Below are 21564 nucleotides of genomic sequence, written 5' to 3'. Positions count from 1 at the left end.
CGTTGATACACTTAAAATTGGGAACACAGAGACCCTGATTGTCACGAGTTGCCACAAACTGTCACAAAGATGAATCCATCTGCAAAAACATCAATTCCACCCACGAAGAAAGAACCAGATGTCCAACAGTATGACAACCCGGAAAAATCCGACAAAAATTTAAACAAAATCTTTATAGGAATTCAACACGTTAAGCATAATCTGTTATCCTGCATATCAAAAATTTTGAACTGTTCAATTACCTTTCGACTATTCCCGACGATTTACGAACAAATAATTGAAAATAAATATGTATACATTTAAATATATATGTATATATATAATAATTTGAAATATAATTTAAAATACGATTTAATTGTTATAACTAAATATGTAAAATTTTATATACAAGATAATATAGTTGTTATTGCTATTATTAATATTAAATATTAATATCAAGTATTAGTTATATTATTATTTGCAATATAATGAAATGCGATACATTTAAATTGTTATGTTATTTTTACTAGTATTATTGTTATTATAATTAGTCATAAAAATTATGATTTCTTTTATTAACATTAATATTATTTATTCATTATCATTACTAAAATACGTATTACTATAAAAATGTCATTTATTATTAATGATATTATGAGTATTATTATTAATATTATTATTATCAAAATATTATTATTAATATAATTATTATTAATTAGTAATATATATATATATATATATATATATATATATATTAATTATTAATATTAATTATATAAAAAAAATAATCAAGAAGGACAGATACCTAATTTCGGTCGACAATTTTTTTATTATTTTTGTGATCTGCTATTACTTTTCATATATTTTATAAAAAGCAAAATTAGGTATTATACTTTTGATTTTTTTTATTTCATCGTGATTATTTTTTTATTATGCTACTGGCTATGAATTTGTAATTGTCGACCCATTTTTACTATAAAACAATCATTCAGTATTCATCATCTATATCTGCATTGAAATTAAACAGGAGTATATTTTTTTAAAACCGATACCTCTGTTCTTTTTTTCATTTATTCAAAAGATCGATTTCGTGTTATTTTCCAAAATTCATTAATGCAGTTGTGTTAGGAATCCTCTAAGAAAACTAACTGCAAAAGTTGAGTTTCCAATTCATCCTAACGAATTCAAATTTTGGAGTCAAAGTTTTGATTTCAAAAGTCAACCAAGTTGTTCTTCGCGAAATTCGTATTTGTTTTAAAGTTTCTGTTAAAATTGGTATTTGATAAAGTTTCTAGGATCGATTTAGAACTTATTTCATGTAGGAATCGTGTTCTAAAACTGTCCAAAAATAAAAATCAAGATTGGAGTTTTAATTTTTTTCCCTTTCGAAGAACAGCTGCTCCAGTTTTTATTTTTATTTTTTTGTTGTTTTCGTGTCTGTTAATTTAAATCAGAAATACTAGTTGTTCTTGGTTCGATTTTAACATCTTCACTTAAATCAAAAACTGGTTGTTATGATTATTTGGGCCCTGGTCGACTTTGGAATTAAGAAGAAGAAAGGATTAGAAACAAATAAATACATATGATATATATAGATATAAAATGGGTATTATTCAGAGAAAACGGAAACAGATGGATAGTTTTAGGAGTTTGTGTCTGAGCGTGAGGTCACGGGTTCGAGCCTAGCTTGGGGCATTTTTTTTAAGGGCTTATTTGAATCTTATTATTATTATTATTATTATTATTATTATTATTATTATTATTATTATTATTATTATTATTATTATTATTATTATTATTATCATCATCATTATTATTATTATTATTATTATTATTATTATTATTATTATTATTATTACAAATACTAATCATTTAAAAATTATTAGTATTATCTAATATTATTATTATTAGTAGTATTATTATTGTCATTTTAAATACTATTATCATTATTAAGATTATAATTATGATTATTATTATTATTACCACCAATATTATTATAATTACTAGCATTATCATTATTATCATTCTTACTAAAATTATTTTGTTATCAGTAACATATATATTATTATTATTACTATTATGATTATGATTAAGACTTATTATTATTATTATTTAAAAAAAATACAAATTATTATTATTATTATTATTATTATTATTATTATTATTATTATTATTATTATTATTATTATTATTGTTATTATTATTATTATTATTATTATTATTATTATTATTATTATTATTATTATTATTATTATTATTATTATTATTATTATTACTACTACTACTACTATTATTATTGTTATAATTATCATTACTATCAGTATTTTATTATTAATATTACCCTTATAATCAAATACAACATTTGATTACCAATATTAATATTATCTTACTAAGTAGATATTATGTATATAAAAACGTATTTATAAGTAATATTACATATAATTATGTATTAACCATATTAACAATTGTTATACGACTATTCATATATAACAAATTAGTATTTTTAATACAAACCAAATATATATTAATATAACTATATAAATATTTATCATTTTAAATACATATACACAAATTAAATATATATAATATATAATATAAGTTATAATATGTGAAATTGTTCAATTACGATTACATGTTTTAATATATATAAAACTGATATAGGTTCGTGAATCCGAGGTCAACTCTGCATTTGTTCAGTGCCATCCTATGCATAATTACTACAAACTATCGTATCGTATCGTATCGTGAGTTTTCATAGCTCCCTTTTTATCTATATTTTTGGGCTGAGAATACATGCGCAACTTTTATAACTGTTTTACGTTTAGACACAAGTACTCAAACTTTTATGCTATATACATGCTTTGTCATGCTAAATCCCTGCCGTAATATCGTTAATTGCTGAGGTATAAGATGCAAGCTTAGTTATTGTGAGTAGCGCTACTGAGAGTGACGTCTCTGTCCATTTGATCATTGGTCTTTGGATACATAATAATGATTCAACGACATGAATAACAAGTGTCACGGGGTAACTTTTGTTTAGTCACGATATTACAAACAGCAACTCTTTCGATTGATATATTTGATATTAATCAACTTTAAACTGAAATCTTGTGGTCTAATGCTATACTGAACTATTGATTTATGATAAACCTATGAACTCACTCAACCTCGTGTTGACTTTTTAAGCATGTTTATTCTCAGGTACTTAAATATTGCTTCCGCTGTATATCTGCTGCTTTGATGATGATTGCTTGGTATGCTTGGAGTCTTCATTATATATCATATCAATTAAATACATTTAATGCTCTAAATACAATGTAATCTATTTATCTTCCGCTGCAAAACTCAATAAAACGTCTCATATAGAGTCATTCTCGTTTATACAACTATGATTCGATATAATTAGTCACAAATACCCAGGCCCTATTTGGGGGTGTGACAGATTGGTCCAAAATTTAGGAAATCTTTTTACTATATATACGTATTCAAGGAGACGAATATATCATTCAGTATCCAGCACCCAATTCATATCAAATCCTATCCCAAACACATAATATGGATTCCTCGAACTCCTCGAGCTCCAATGGCAGCATAACCGGAACAAACGAACCAATCAGCCATCATCTATTTTGGATGAATTAGGGATGGGTTCGTAGTCGACTTAATCAATGGAGACAAGAAGAAGGTGATCTCTTCCACCAACCGAATTCACCTCTTGGTGAAGAACCTGAAGCGCTTACCGGCGAACCAATCCGAAACACCATTTTCTCTCTTCTTTCCAGGGTATCCAGTCACGATTATATAATATCGAAGATTTTAGATCTTATTCATCCGCTTGTTCCAACCGCTAATCATCCCGGAATAGTAGACGAAGTCAACGAGCTTCGCGCTCTAGTGGTGACTCTGAAAAATATGGTGCGATATCTACAAGCATCAGCAGCATCAGCAACATAACCAGCAGTACCACCAGTACCAGTAATACCGCCAACATCACCAAAACCGCAAGCACTGTAAGCACCAGTATCAGCAACAACAACACCAGTACCATCGGCACCATCAGCATCACCACCAACAGCATCAGCTTCACCAACAACAACATCTGCATTCCACGCCTCAACATCGCACTCGTTACCTCAAGCATCAATATCATACACCCCATAGATACCAAAGTATATCGATAACCATGAACGATGAAGTATTGATTCATAACTTCATTAAAGAAATATTCCGCGACGATTATGTACTCTCAAGTTTTGAAGATTATATATTCTCATTTCAACCGTAAATCAAATGAGCTTAATATTATATTAACTCATTAAATCCATGATTACATCTGAAGGAAAATGTATATGTACGTATATTTTCATAAAGATTGTAATTAAAAATTCTTTTGTACAAACTGTTGATTGTGAAAATATTTTAACGGGTAGGTAATACCCGAGAAATATTTATATCTCACATTAATATGTTACATTGTACATTCTTCAATTCTGATTCAATAAGTCAGTAACTATACTACTTACATTCACAAGATATATGTATCTGTTCACTAAAGAACAACCACTACATATTTTGACATATCAGAATCCAATCAAAGCTTTAGCAAGTGTTATCTTCCTAAAGATCACTACATTCCTGAATTATATTCATTCGCATTCTGTGATGAATTATCACATCAAACCACCGAAATTATCATTTACGACATTTGAAATGCCCCGTTCTTGTTGATTAAAAACGTTCCATATTAATTGATTTCGTTGCGAGGTTTTGACCTCTATATGAGACGTTTTTCAAAGACTGCATTCATTTTTAAAACAAACCATAACCTTTATTTCATAAATAAAGGTTTAAAAAGCTTTACGTAGATTATCAAATAATGATAATCTAAAATATCCTGTTTACACACGACCATTACATAATGGTTTACAATACAAATATGTTACATCGAAATCAGTTTTTTGAATGCAGTTTTTATACAATATCATACAAACATGGACTCCAAATCTTGTCCTTATTTTACTATGCAACAGCGGAAGCTCTTAGTATTCACCTGATAATAAACATGCTTTAAACGTCAACAAAAATGTTGGTGAGTTATAGGTTTAACCTATATATATCAAATCGTAACAATAGACCACAAGATTTCATATTTCAATACACATCCCATACATAGAGATAAAAATCATTCATATGGTGAACACCTGGTAACCGACATTAACAAGATGCATATATAAGAATATCCCCATCATTCCGGGACACCCTTCGGATATGATATAAATTTCGAAGTACTAAAACATCCGGTACTTTGGATGGGGTTTGTTAGGAACAATAGATCTATCTTTAGGATTCGCGTCAATTAGGGTGTCTGTTCCCTAATTCTTAGATTACCAGACTTAATAAAAAGGGCATATTCGATTTCGATAATTCAACCATAGAATGTAGTTTCACGTACTTGTGTCTATTTTGTAAATCATTTATAAAACCTGCATGTATTCTCATCCCAAAAATATTAGATTTTAAAAGTGGGACTATAACTCACTTTCACAGATTTTTACTTCGTCGGGAAGTAAGACTTGGCCACTAGTTGATTCACGAACCTATAACAATATATACATATATATCAAAGTATGTTCAAAATATATTTACAACACTTTTAATATATTTTGATGTTTTAAGTTTATTAAGTCAGCTGTCCTCGTTAGTAACCTACAACTAGTTGTCCACAGTTAGATGTATAGAATTAAATCGATAAATATTATCTTGAATCAATCCACAACCCAGTGTATACGTATCTCAGTATTGATCACAACTCAAACTATATATATTTTGGAATCAACCTCAACCCTGTATAGCTAACTCCAACATTCACATATAGAGTGTCTATGGTTGTTCCGAAATATATATAGATGTGTCGACATGATAGGTCGAAACATTGTATACGTGTCTATGGTATCTCAAGATTACATAATATACCATACAAGTTGATTAAGTTATGGTTGGAATAGATTTGTTACCAATTTTCACGTAGCTAAAATGAGAAAAATTATCCAATCTTGTTTTACCCATAACTTCTTCATTTTAAATCCGTTTTGAGTGAATCAAATTACTATGGTTTTATATTGAACTCTATTTTATGAATCTAAACAGAAAAAGTATAGGTTTATGGTCGGAAAAATAAGTTACAAGTCATTTTTGTAAAGGTAGTCATTTCAGTCGAAAGAACGACGTCTAGATGACCATTTTAGAAAACATACTTTCACTTTGAGTTTAACCATAATTTTTGGATATAGTTTCATGTTCATAATAAAAATCATTTTCCCAGAATAACAACTTTTAAATCAAAGTTTATCATAGTTTTTAATTAACTAACCCAAAACAGCCCGCGGTGTTACTACGACGGCGTAAATCCGGTTTTACGGTGTTTTTCGTGTTTCCAGGTTTAAAATCATTAAGTTAGCATATCATATAGATATAGAACATGTGTTTAGTTGATTTTAAAAGTCAAGTTAGAAGGATTAACTTTTATTTGCGAACAAGTTTAGAATTAACTAAACTATGTTCTAGTGATTACAAGTTCAAACCTTCGAATAAGATAGCTTTATATGTATGAATCGAATGATGTTATGAACATCATTACTACCTTAAGTTCCTTGGATAAACCTACTGGAAAATATAAAAATGGATCTAGCTTCAACAGATCCTTGGATGGCTCGAAGTTCTTGAAGCAGAATCATGACACGAAAACAAGTTCAAGTAAGATCATCACTTGAAATAAGATTGTTATAGTTATAGAAATTGAACCAAAGTTTGAATATGATTATTACCATGTATTAGAATGATAACCTACTATAAGAAACAAAGATTTCTTGAGGTTGGATGATCACCTTACAAGATTGGAAGTGAGCTAGCAAACTTGAAAGTATTCTTGATTTTATGTAACTAGAACTTGTAGAATTTATGAAGAACACTTAGAACTTGAAGATAGAACTTGAGAGAGATCAATTAGATGAAGAAAATTGAAGAATGAAAGTGTTTGTAGGTGTTTTTGGTCGTTGGTGTATGGATTAGATATAAAGGATATGTAATTTTGTTTTCATGTAAATAAGTCATGAATGATTACTCATATTTTTGTAATTTTATGAGATATTTCATGCTAGTTGCCAAATGATGGTTCTCACATGTGTTAGGTGACTCACATGGGCTGCTAAGAGCTGATCATTGGAGTGTATATAGCAATAGTACATACATCTAAAAGCTGTGTATTGTACAAGTACGAATACGGGTGCATACGAGTAGAATTTTTGATGAAACTGAACGAGGATGTAATTGTAAGCATTTTTGTTAAGTAGAAGTATTTTGATAAGTGTCTTGAAGTCTTTCAAAAGTGTATGAATACATATTAAAACACTACATGTATATACATTTTAACTGAGTCGTTAAGTCATCGTTAGTCGTTACATGTAAATGTTGTTTTGAAACCTTTAGGTTAACGATCTTGTTGAATGTTGTTAACCCATTGTTTATTATAATAAATGAGATGTTAAATTGTTATATTATCATGATATTATGATATATAATATATCTTAGTATGATATATATACAGTTAAATGTCGTTACAACGATAATCGTTACATATATGTCTCATTTCGAAATCATTAAGTTAGTAGTCTTATTTTTACATATGTATTTCATTGTTAATACACTTAATAATATATTTACTTATCATTTAACATAATTAACCAAGTGTATCAATATCTTAATATGATTCATATGTACCTAGTAAGACGTTGTTATAACGATAATCGTTATATATATCGTTTTCGAGTTTCTTAAATTAATAGTCTCATTTTTATGTATATAACTCATTGTTAAAATACCTAATGAGATACATACTTATAATAAAATCATGTTAACTATATATAACCATATATATGTCATCGTATAGTTTTTACAAGTTTTAACGTTCGTGAATCACCGGTCAACTTGGGTGGTCAATTGTCTATATGAAACCTATTTCAAATAATCAAGTCTTAACAAGTTTGATTTCTTAACATGTTGGAAACATTTAATCATGTAAATATCAATCTCAATTAATATATATAAACATGGAAAAGTTCGGTCACTACAGTACCTACCCGTTAAATAAATTTCGTCCCGAAATTTTAAGCTGTTGAAGGTGTTGACGAATCTTCTGGAAATAGATGCGGGTATTTCTTCTTCATCTGATCTTCACGCTCCCAGGTGAACTCGGGTCCTCTACGAGCATTCCATCGAACCTTAACAATTGGTATCTTGTTTTGCTTAAGTCTTTTAACCTCACGATCCATTATTTAAACGGGTTCTTCGATGAATTGGAGTTTTTCGTTGATTTGGATTTCATCTAACGGAATAGTGAGATCTTCTTTAGCAAAACATTTCTTCAAATTCGAGACTTGGAAAGTGTTATGTACAGCCGCGAGTTGTTGAGGTAACTCAAGTCGGTAAGCTACTGGTCCGACACGATCAATAATCTTGAATGGTCCAATATACCTTGGATTTAATTTCCCTCGTTTACCAAATCGAACGACGCCTTTCCAAGGTGCAACTTTAAGCATGACCATCTCTCCAATTTCAAATTCTATATCTTTTCTTTTAATGTCAGCGTAGCTCTTTTGTCGACTTTGGGCGGTTTTCAACCGTTGTTGCTGTAATGTCTGCCAGAATCTTGAAATAAATCTGCCATCCCTATCAGAGATAATAGAGATTGGTATTCCATGTCTGGAGACGACTTCCTTCAAATACAGTCGTGCTAACTTCTCCATCTTTTCATGTTCTCTTATTGGCAGGAAGTGTGCTGACTTGGTGAGACGATCAACTATTACCCAAATAGTATCATAACCACTTGCAGTCCTTGGCAATTTAGTAATGATATCCATGGTAATGTTTTCCCATTTCCATTCTGGGATTTCAGGTTGTTGTAGTAGACCTGATGGTTTCTGATGTTCAGCTTTGACCTTAGAACACGTCAAACATTCTCCTACATATTTAGCAATATCAGCTTTCATACCTGGCTACCAAAAATGTTTCTTAAGATCCTTGTACATCTTCCCCGTTCCAGGATGTATTGAGTATCTGGTTTTATGAGCTTCTCTAAGTACCATTTCTCTCATATCTCCAAATTTTGGTACCCAAATTCTTTCAGTCCTATACCGGGTTCCGTCTTCCTGAATATTAAGATGTTTCTCTGATCCTTTGGGTATTTCATCCTTTAAATTTCCCTCTTTTAAAACTCCTTGTTGCGCCTCCTTTATTTGAGTAGTAAGGTTAGTGTGAATCATTATATTCATAGATTTTACTCGAATGGGTTCTCTGTCCTTTCTGCTCAAGGCGTCGGCTACCACATTTGCCTTCCCCGGGTGGTAACGAATCTCAAAGTCGTAATCATTCAACAATTCAATCCACCTACGCTGCCTCATATTCAGTTGTTTCTGATTAAATATGTGTTGAAGACTTTTGTGGTCGGTATATATAATACTTTTGACCCCATATAAGTAGTGCATCCAAGTCTTTAATGCAAAAACAACCGCGCCTAATTCCAAATCATGCGTCGTATAATTTTGCTCGTGAATCTTCAATTGTCTAGACGCATAAGCAATCACCTTCATCTGTTGCATTAATACACAACCGAGACCTTGCTTTGATGCGTCACAATAAATCACAAAATCATCATTCCCTTCAGGCAATGACAATATAGGTGCCGTAGTTAGCTTTTTCTTCAATAATTGAAACGCCTTCTCTTGTTCATTCTTCCATTCAAATTTCTTCACTTTATGCGTTAATGCAGTCAAGGGTTTTGCTATTTTGGAGAAATCTTGGATGAATCTTCTGTAGTAACCAGCCAATCCTAAAAATTGACGTATATGCTTCGGAGTTTTTGGGGTTTCCCACTTTTCAACGGTTTCGATCTTTGCCGGGTCCACCTGGATACCTTCTTTGTTCACCATGTGACCGAGGAATTGAACTTCTTCCAACCAAAATGCACACTTTAAAAACTTAGCGTACAGTTTTTCTTTCCTCAATACTTCTAGCACTTTTCTCAAATGTTCTTCGTGCTCTTGATCATTCTTTGAGTAAATAAGTATGTCATCGATGAAAACAATGACAAACTTGTCAAGATATGGCCCACACACTCGGTTCATAAGGTCCATGAACACAGCTGGTGCGTTAGTCAATCCAAACGGCATAACCATAAACTCGTAATGACCATAACGCGTCCTAAAAGCAGTTTTTGGAATATCATCCTCCTTTACCTACATTTGATGATATCCAGAACGTAAATTGATCTTCGAATAAACCGACGAGCCTTGTAGTTGATCAAATAAGTCGTCAATTCTCGGCAGTGGATAACGGTTTTTGATGGTAAGTTTTTTCAACTCTCTGTAGTCAATACACAACCTAAATGTACCATCCTTCTTCTTGAAAAACAAAACAGGAGCTCCCCATGGTGATGTGCTTGGTCGAATGAAACCACGTTCTAATAGTTCTTGCAGTTGGCTTTGCAGTTCTTTCATCTCACTGGGTGCGAGTCTATAAGGAGCACGAGCTATTGGTGTAGCTCCTGGTATAAGATCTATTTGAAATTCAACAGATCGATGTGGAGGTAGTCCCGGTAATTCTTTCGAAAATACATCGGGAAATTCTTTTGCGATGGGAACATCATTGATGCTCTTTTCTTCAGTTTGTACTTTCTCGACGTGTGCTAGAACAGCATAGCAACCTTTTCTTATTAGTTTTTTGTGCCTTCAAATTACTAATAAGATGTAGCTTCATGTTTCCCTTTTCTCCGTACACCATTAAGGGTTCTCCTTCTTCTCGTACAATACGAATTGCATTTTTATAACATACGATCTCTGCTTTCACCTTCTTCAGCCAGTCCATGCCAACTATTACATCAAAACTCCCTAACTCTACTGGTATCAAATCAATCTTAAATATTTCGCTACCCAGTTTAATTTCTCGATTCCTGCATATATTATCTGCTGAAATTAATTTACCGTTTGCTAATTCGAGTAAAAATTTACTATCCAACGGCGTCAATGGACAACTTAATTTAGCACAAAAATCTCTACTCATATAGCTTCTATCCGCACCCAAATCAAATAAAACGTAAGCAGATTTATTGTCAATAAGAAACGTACCCGTAACAAGCTCCGGGTCTTCCTGTGCCTCTGCCGCATTAATATTGAAAACTCATCCGCGGCCTTGTCCATTCGTGTTCTCCTGGTTCGGGCAATTTCTAATAATGTGGCCTGGTTTTCCACATTTATAACAAACTACATTGGCATAACTTGCTCCGACACTACTTGCTCCGCCATTACTCGTTCTGACACCATTTGTTCCTTTCGTTCTGTTAACCCCTGGTCCGTAGACCTCACACTTCGCCGCGCTATGACCATTTATTTTACACTTGTTGCAAAATTTGGTGCAGAACCCCGAGTGATACTTTTCACACCTTTGGCATAGCTGCTTCTGGTTGTTGTTGTTGTTGCGGTTGTTATTGTTGTTGGGATGATTGTTGTAGTTGTTATTGTTGTTGTTGTTGTTGTTGTTGTTGTTGTTATTGTTGTTGGGCCATTTGTTGTAGTTGCGATTGATGTTGCGATTGTTGGGATAATTGTTGCGATTATTATTGTAATTGCTGCTGTTGTTGTTGTTGTTGTATTGGTGATTCTTATCACCGTTTTCCTCCCACTTTCTTTTGACTTGCTTCACATTGGCCTCTTCAGCCGTCTGTTCTTTAATTCTTTCCTCAATCTGGTTCACTAGTTTGTGATCTATTCTACATGCCTGTTGTATGGAGGCGGGCTCGTGTGAACTTATATCTTCTTGGATTCTTTCCGGTAATCCTTTCACAAACGCGTCGATCTTCTCTTCCTCATCTTCGAACGCTCCCGAACACAATAGGCACAATTCTGTGAATCGTCTTTCGTACATGGTAATATCAAATCCTTGGGTTCGTAACCCTCTAAGTTCTGTCTTGAGCTTATTGACCTCGGTTCTGGGACGGTACTTCTCGTTCATTAAGTGCTTGAATGCTGACCACGGTAGTGCGTACGCATCATCTTGTCCCACTTGCTCTAGATAGGTATTCCACCATGTTAACGCATAACCTGTGAAGGTATGCGTAGCGTACTTCACTTTGTCCTCTTCAGTACACTTACTTATGGCAAACACCGATTCGACCTTCTCGGTCCACCGTTTCAATCCGATCGGTCCTTCGATTCCATCAAATTCCAAAGGTTTGCAGGCAGTGAATTCTTTGTAGGTGCATCCTACATGATTTCCTGTACTGCTAGATCCAAGGTTATTGTTGGTATGTAGCGCAGCCTGTACTGCGGCTATGTTTGAAGCTAGAAAAGTACAAAATTCCTCTTCATTCATATTCACGGTGTGTCGAGTAGTCGGTGCCATTTCCTTCAAAATAGTCAAATGGAACAAGTTAATCGTACAGAATATTAAGAGTAGTTAATAGTATTTCGTAGCATAATATGAACTCATTTATAAAAGCTTTTTCTTCATATTAGTGTTTTATAAGTTTAAATTCGGGTAGTACCTACCCGTTAAGTTCATACTTAGTAGCTAATATACAATTCAACTACTACAATTCTATATGAAAAACTGATTATAATAATATTTCGCGTTCAAACTTTTATACAATATTTTACAAAATTACTAAAGTATGAAATATAGCACACAATAACTTTGATACAAGATAGTTGTGAAGATAATTCTAGCTAGTACACAAGTCGTTCAGCAAAGGCAATAAAGACACGTAATTCATACGTCCAGAAACAAGTCATGCATTCTGGTTTTACTAGGACTACTTCCCATCCTTGGTCTTGTGGAACATAACCGTTATGGCCGTTGATAAGACAGCGTGTTGTAACGTCGTCAAAGGGACGAGGGTTACGTAATGACCAACAGTCTCGTAATTTCCTAAAAACCTCATTTCTTACCCCAATTACTGACTCCGTCACTTGTGGGAACGTTTTGTTTAATAGTTGTAGCCCGATGTTCTTTTTCTCACTTTGGTGAGAAGCGAACATTACTAACCCGTAAGCATAGCATGCTTCTTTATGTTGCATGTTAGCCGCTTTTTCTAAATCATGAAGTTCTATATTCGGATACATTGAGTCAAAATAATTTCTTAACCCGTTGCGTAAAATAGCATTTGGGTTCCCCGCAATATATGCGTCAAAGTAAACACATCGTAACTTATGGGTTTCCCAATGTGATATCCCCCATCTTTCAAACGAAAGTCTCTTATAAACCAAGACATTCTTGGAACGTTCTTCGAATGTCTTACAAACTGATTTCGCCGTAAATAGTTGTGCCGAAGAATTCTGACCGACTCTAGACAAGATTTCATCAATCATGTCTCCGGATAGGTCTCTTAAAATATTGGGTTGTCTATCCATTTTGTGTTTTTATACTGTAAAATAGACAAGAGTTAGATTCATAAAATAAAAAATACTTATTAATACAAGCAATTTTTACATATATCATAAAGCATAACCACACTATATTACATATATTACACCACACGAATACAACTATCTTATTCCGACTCGCTCATTTCTTCTTCTTCGGGTTTGGTTCGTTTTGCCAAGTTTCTAGGGATATATGATGTTCCCCTAATACGAGCTGTCGTTTTCCACAACGGTTTAGAAAAACCTGGTGGTTTAGAGGTTCCCGGGTCATTGTTACAACTTAAGGGCTTCGGGGGTTGACGATACATATAAAGTTCATCTGGGTTGGAATTAGATTTCTCTATTTTTATACCCTTTCCCTTATTATTTTCTTTTGCCTTTTTAAATTCAGTTGGGGTAATTTCAATAACATCATCGGAATTCTCGTCGGAATCCGATTCATCGGAGAATTGGTAATCCTCCCAATATTTTGCTTCCTTGGCGGAAACACCATTGACCATAATTAAGCTTGGTCGGTTGGTTGAGGATTTTCTTTTACTTAACCGTTTTATTATTTCCCCCACCGGTTCTATTTCCTCCTCCGGTTCCTCCTCTTCCGGTTCTGATTCTTCTTCCGGTTCTTCTTCGGGAACTTGTGAATCAGTCCAATATATATTCGACTCTTCATTATTATTAGGTGAGTCAATGGGATTTGTGCTAGAGGTAGACATCTATCACACAATATCAAACATGTTAAGAGATTAATATATCACATAATATATACATGTTAATAATATATAGTTTTCAACAAAAATGTTAAGCAATCATTTTTAAAGAAAACACGGTCGAAGTCCAGACTCACTAATGCATCCTAACAAACTCGATAAGACACACTAATGCAAATTTCTGGTTCTCTAAGACCAACGCTCGGATACCAACTGAAATGTCCCGTTCTTATTGATTAAAAACGTTCCATATTAATTGATTTCGTTGCGAGGTTTTGACCTCTATATGAGACGTTTTTCAAAGACTGCATTCATTTTTAAAACAAACCATAACCTTTATTTCATAAATAAAGGTTTAAAAAGCTTTACGTAGATTATCAAATAATGATAATCTAAAATATCATGTTTACACACGACCATTACATAATGGTTTACAATACAAATATGTTACATCGAAATCAGTTTCTTGAATGCAGTTTTTACACAATATCATACAAACATGGACTCCAAATCTTGTCCTTATTTTAGTATGCAACAGCGGAAGCTCTTAGTATTCACCTGAGAATAAACATGCTTTAAACGTCAACAAAAATGTTGGTGAGTTATAGGTTTAACCTATATATATCAAATCGTAACAATAGACCACAAGATTTCATATTTCAATACATATCCCATACATAGAGATAAAAATCATTCATATGGTGAACACCTGGTAACCGACATTAGCAAGATGCATATATAAGAATATCCCCATCATTCCGGGACACCCTTCGGATATGATATAAATTTCGAAGTACTAAAGCATCCGGTACTTTGGATAGGGTTTGTTAGGCCCAATAGATCTATCTTTAGGATTCGCGTCAATTAGGGTGTCTGTTCCCTAATTCTTAGATTACCAGACTTAATAAAAAGGGCATATTCGATTTCGATAATTCAACCATAGAATGTAGTTTCACGTACTTGTGTCTATTTTGTAAATCATTTATAAAACCTGCATGTATTCTCATCCCAAAAATATTAGATTTTAAAAGTGGGACTATAACTCACTTTCACAGATTTTTACTTCGTCGGGAAGTAAGACTTGGTCACTGGTTGATTCACGAACCTATAACAATATATACATATATATCAAAGTATGTTCAAAATATATTTACAACACTTTTAATATATTTTGATGTTTTAAGTTTATTAAGTCAGCTGTCCTCGTTAGTAACCTACAACTAGTTGTCCACAGTTAGATGTATAGAATTAAATCGATAAATATTATCTTGAATCAATCCATGACCCAGTGTATACGTATCTCAGTATTGATCACAACTCAAACTATATATATTTTGGAATCAACCTCAACCCTGTATAGCTAACTCCAACATTCACATATAGAGTGTCTATGGTTGTTCCGAAATATATATAGATGTGTCGACATGATAGGTCGAAACATTGTATACGTGTCTATGGTATCTCAATATTACATAATATACCATACAAGTTGATTAAGTTATGGTTGGAATAGATTTGTTACCAATTTTCACGTAGCTAAAATGAGAAAAATTATCCAATCTTGTTTTACCCATAACTTCTTCATTTTAAATCCGTTTTGAGTGAATCAAATTGCTATGGTTTCATATTGAACTCTATTTTATGAATCTAAACAGAAAAAGTATAGGTTTATAGTTAGAAAAATAAGTTACAAGTCGTTTTTGTAAAGGTAGTCATTTCAGTCGAAAGAACGACGTCTAGATGACCATTTTAGAAAACATACTTCCACTTTGAGTTTAACCATAATTTCTGGATATAGTTTCATGTTCATAATAAAAATCATTTTCCCAGAATAACAACTTTTAAATCAAAGTTTATCATAGTTTTTAATTAACTAACCCAAAACAGCCCGCGGTGTTACTACGACGGCGTAAATCCGATTTTACGGTGTTTTTCGTGTTTCCAGGTTTTAAATCATTAAGTTAGCATATCATATAGATATAGAACATGTGTTTAGTTGATTTTAAAAGTCAAGTTAGAAGGATTAACTTTTATTTGCGAATAAGTTTAGAATTAACTAAACTATGTTCTAGTGATTACAAGTTTAAACCTTCGAATAAGATAGCTTTATATGTATGAATCGAATGATGTTATGAACATCATTACTACCTTAAGTTCCTTGGATAAACCTACTGGAAAAGAGAAAAATGGATCTAGCTTCAACGGATCCTTGGATGGCTCGAAGTTCTTGAAGCAGAATCATGACATGAAAACAAGTTCAAGTAAGATCATCACTTGAAATAAGATTGTTATAGTTATAGAAATTGAACCAAAGTTTGAATATGATTATTACCTTGTATTAGAATGATAACCTACTGTAAGAAACAAAGATTTATTGAGGTTGGATGATCACCTTACAAGATTGGAAGTGAGCTAGCAAACTTGAAAGTATTCTTGATTTTATGTAACTAGAACTTGTAGAATTTATGAAGAACACTTAAAACTTGAAGATAGAACTTGAAAGAGATCAATTAGATGGAGAAAATTGAAGAATGAAAGTGTTTTTAGGTGTTTTTGGTCGTTGGTGTATGGATTAGATATAAAGGATATGTAATTTTGTTTTCATGTAAATAAGTCATGAATGATTACTCATATTTTTGTAATTTTATGAGATATTTCATGCTAGTTGCCAAATGATGGTTCCCACATGTGTTAGGTGACTCACATGGGCTGCTAAGAGCTGATCATTGGAGTGTATATAGCAATAGTACATACATCTAAAAGCTGTGTATTGTACGAGTACGATTACGGGTGCATACGAGTAGAATTTTTGATGAAACTGAACGAGGATGTAATTGTAAGCATTTTTGTTAAGTAGAAGTATTTTGATAAGTGTCTTGAAGTCTTTCAAAAGTGTATGAATACATATTAAAACACTACATGTATATACATTTTAACTGAGTCGTTAAGTCATCGTTAGTCGTTACATGTAAATGTTGTTTTGAAACCTTTAGGTTAACGATCTTGTTGAATGTTGTTAACCCATTGTTTATTATAATAAATGAGATGTTAAATTGTTATATTATCATGATATTATGATATATAATATATCTTAGTATGATATATATACAGTTAAATGTCGTTACAACGATAATCGTTACATATATGTCTCATTTCGAAATCATTAAGTTAGTAGTCTTATTTTTACATATGTATTTCATTGTTAATACACTTAATAATATATTTACTTATCATTTAACATAATTAACCAAGTGTATCAATATCTTAATATGATTCATATGTACCTAGTAAGACGTTGTTATAACGATAATCGTTATATATATCGTTTTCGAGTTTCTTAAATTAATAGTCTCATTTTTATGTATATAACTCATTGTTAAAATACCTAATGAGATACATACTTATAATAAAATCATGTTAACTGTATATATAACATATATATGTCATCGTATAGTTTTTACAAGTTTTAACGTTCGTGAATCACCGGTCAACTTGGGTGGTCAATTGTCTATATGAAACCTATTTCAATTAATCAAGTCTTAACAAGTTTGATTGCTTAACATGTTGGAAACATTTAATCATGTAAATATCAATCTCAATTAATATATATAAACATGGAAAAGTTCGGGTCACTACAACATTTCTTCGACAACCGTTAGATCCATTGATGGATACATCTTACGCTTAAACACTTCAAATTCAAAATTCTTGAAAACATCCTTTGTATCCCGACGATTACAATCAGTGTTTAATCATCTAAAAATGAAATTTCTTGAAACCATCTCGGATTGATAACCGAAAATTCAAATATGGCTGCATTAAATGCAGAGGAAACAGCAAAATTGTAGTTAGTCTTAAGGGCCAAAAGTTTGATAATAAAGAATGGTACAAGCTCAGATTTGGAACTGGAAAATGGATTGAGCAAACTATGAAGGAGGCTGTGGACAAATCACAAGGACTAAACCTATACTCAAGGAATCCAGATGATTCAATTTCTGATGGAATTTACAGAAGACATATAATCTCCTTACGCATTCTAAATCCTTACAGAAGAATTTTTCTCATTCGATCTTAGAAATTCTAAGATATCATCATATCTTTCAGTATATATATCCTCGATATTTCTGAAGATATCTTCATTACTATTTTTGTTCGAGATTACTTATCTCTTTGTGCTATCTGTATTACATAATAAAGGAAACTGTTTTAGTTTCTATATTCTGTAAAATTCAAGTTATGAATGATTTGAAGTAGTATTGAGAATTGAAGCATCAGTTAGTATAATATAATGACGTCAGGCCAACGTGATTATATTACAGTAAGTCATGCTAAATTTTTAATGAAAGATGATGATTCATAGACCTTACAATCATCATTTTGCATGTTACACGACTCTTACATTCTACTTGATCTCTGAACATATCAAGAACATATATTCTTGATAGTTCTATCCTCAGTAATTCTGGTAATTTAACAAATCAAATCATGATATTATGTTCCTTTCTACTTAGAACATCATGTTCATTCGAAACTTCATACCTACAAATTCTGGACCATTACTTGCTTTACAAAAGCATGAAGCTTCGACATATAAGGAAAAATATAAAGCCCGACAACAACACATAAATTACAAACCGTGTATATCAATACGTATAGCAATATAAAGACACGAGAGAATGATAAACACTATAATCCCTAGAGCAAAGTAGAAGTAAATAGACTCCTCTGGTGGGAGTTGTAAAAGAAGGATGATTGTGGCGATAACCAATATAAGGTCAAGAACAATAACTGGATTAAGCATATTAACAAATCTTTTGGAAGTATGAATTGAGGAAGAAAGTATAGAAGTGGTGAAGATAATGAAACGGAAGAAGCTAATTTATAGCAAAATTACAAACACAACAATCGAGGCAATTCACCGCATTTAATCAAAGAAAATCCTAATTTCCGTAATTACTGGAGAATCAAATCTTATAAAGATTATGAAGATTTCTTTAAATCCCTTGAATTCCAGAAATCAACTTTAACTATGTCAAAAGTTAAGGCGAACATTTAATTTTCTCATTTCAATCTTTTACGATAGCTTCGTTTATACTCTTCCTATAATCGAATCGTTTCATCCATATTACCCAATGTTGATAAAACTCTATTTTTCAACTCATATTCATCATTCTTGTTGTAAACAATGAAGATCTCTATCAAATTTCATGACTATGATTTTCATGAACTCCTCTCTATTTTGTCTACCCTAATATTGTGGCATAATCACTCAAGGTTTAAATAAGCTCACTATTATTCATAACACATTTCATGTATATTGAAATGCTTGTATAGCATCATCATCTCTTTCTGAGAAAACTTAATCAATGACACTCTTGTTAGATAAGCTCCGCATTAATAATAAAATGCACTTCGTAGAATTTATAGATCGTATGATTTAAACGCTTGAAACAAAACAATATTCTATCCATTGGAATTCACGAAAGGCCCCGAGCATACCTGGGAACGTGAAGACCAAATAAAACGAAAATATCCTCGTCTATGTACGAACAATGCCGATTGATGGCAACAACTAAATTTCAGGACGAAATTTCTTTTAACGGGTAGGTACTATGACAACCCGGAAAAATCCGACAAAAATTTAAACAAAATCTTTATAGGAATTCAACACGTTAAGCATAATCTGTTATCCTGCATATCAAAAATTTTGAACTGTTCAATTACCTTTCGACTATTCCCGACAATTCACGAACAAATAATTGAAAATAAATATGTATACATTTAAATGTATATATATATATATATATAATAATTTGAAATATAATTTAAAATACGATTTAATTGTTATAACTAAATATGTAAAATTTTATATACAAGATAATATAGTTGTTATTGCTATTATTAATGTTAAATATTAATATCAAGTATTAGTTATATTATTATTTGCAATATAATGAAATGTGATACATTTAAATTGTTATGTTATTATTACTAGTATTATTGTTATTATAATTAGTCATAAAAATTATGATTTCTTTTATTAACATTAATATTATTTATTCATTATCATTACTAAAATAAGTATTACTATAAAAATGTCATTTATTATTAATGATATTATGAGTATTATTATTAATATTATTATTATCAAAATATTATATTTAATATAATTATTATTAATTAGTAATATATATATATATATTAATTATTAATATTAATTATATAAAAAATAATCAAAAAGGACAGATACCTAATTTAGGTCAAAATTTTTTTATTATTTTTGTGATCTGCTATTACTTTTCATATATTTTATAAAAATCAAAATTAGGTATTATACTTTTGATTTTTTTTTATTTCATCGTGATTATTTTTTTATTATGCTACTGGCTATGAATTTGTAATTGTCGACCCATTTTTACTTTAAAACAATCATTCAGTATTCATCATCTATATCTGCATTGAAATTAAACAGGAGTATATTTTTTTAAAAACCGATACCTCTGTTCTTTTTTTCATTTATTCAAAAGATCGATTTCGTGTTATTTTCCAAAATCCATTAATGCAGTTGTGTTAGGAATCCTCTAAGAAAACTAACTGCAAAAGTTGAGTTTCCAATTCATCCTAACGAATTCAAATTTTGGAGTCAAAGTTTTGATTTCAAAAGTCAACCAATTTGTTCTTCGCGAAATTCGTAATTGTTTTAAAGTTTTTGTTGAAATTGGTATTTGATAAAGTTTCTAGGATCGATTTTGAACTTATTTCATGTAGGAATCGTGTTCTAAAACTGTCCAAAAATAAAAATCAAGATTGGAGATTTAATTTTTTTCCCTTTCGAAGAACAGCTGCTCCAGTTTTAATTTTAATTTTTATTTTTTTGTTGTTTTCGTGTCTGCTAATTTAAATCAGAAATACTAGTTGTTCTTGGTTCGATTTTAACATCTTCACTTAAATCAAAAACTGGTTTTTATGATTATTTGGGCCCTGGTCGACTTTGGAATTAAGAAGAAGAAAGGATTAGAAACAAATAAATACATACGATATATATAGATATAAAATGGGTATTATTCAGAGAAAATGGAAACAGATGGATGATTTTAGGAGTTTGTGTCTGAGCGTGAGGTCACGGGTTCGAGCCTGGCTTGGGGCATTTTTCTTTTTAAGGGCTTATTTGAAGGTAGTTTTTCTTATTATTAAAATTATTATTATTATTATTAAAATTATTATTATTATTATTATTATTATTATTATTATTATTATTATTATTATTATTATTATTACAAATACTAAGCATTTAAAAATTATTAGTATTATCTAATATTTTTATTATTAGTAGTATTATTATTGTCATTTTAAATACTATTATCATTATTAAGATTATAATTATGATTATTATTATTATTACCACCAATATT

Source organism: Rutidosis leptorrhynchoides, chromosome 5 (assembly GCF_046630445.1).
Source record: "Rutidosis leptorrhynchoides isolate AG116_Rl617_1_P2 chromosome 5, CSIRO_AGI_Rlap_v1, whole genome shotgun sequence".
Taxonomy (NCBI): domain Eukaryota; kingdom Viridiplantae; phylum Streptophyta; class Magnoliopsida; order Asterales; family Asteraceae; genus Rutidosis; species Rutidosis leptorrhynchoides.
This window is presented reverse-complemented; position numbering follows the sequence as displayed.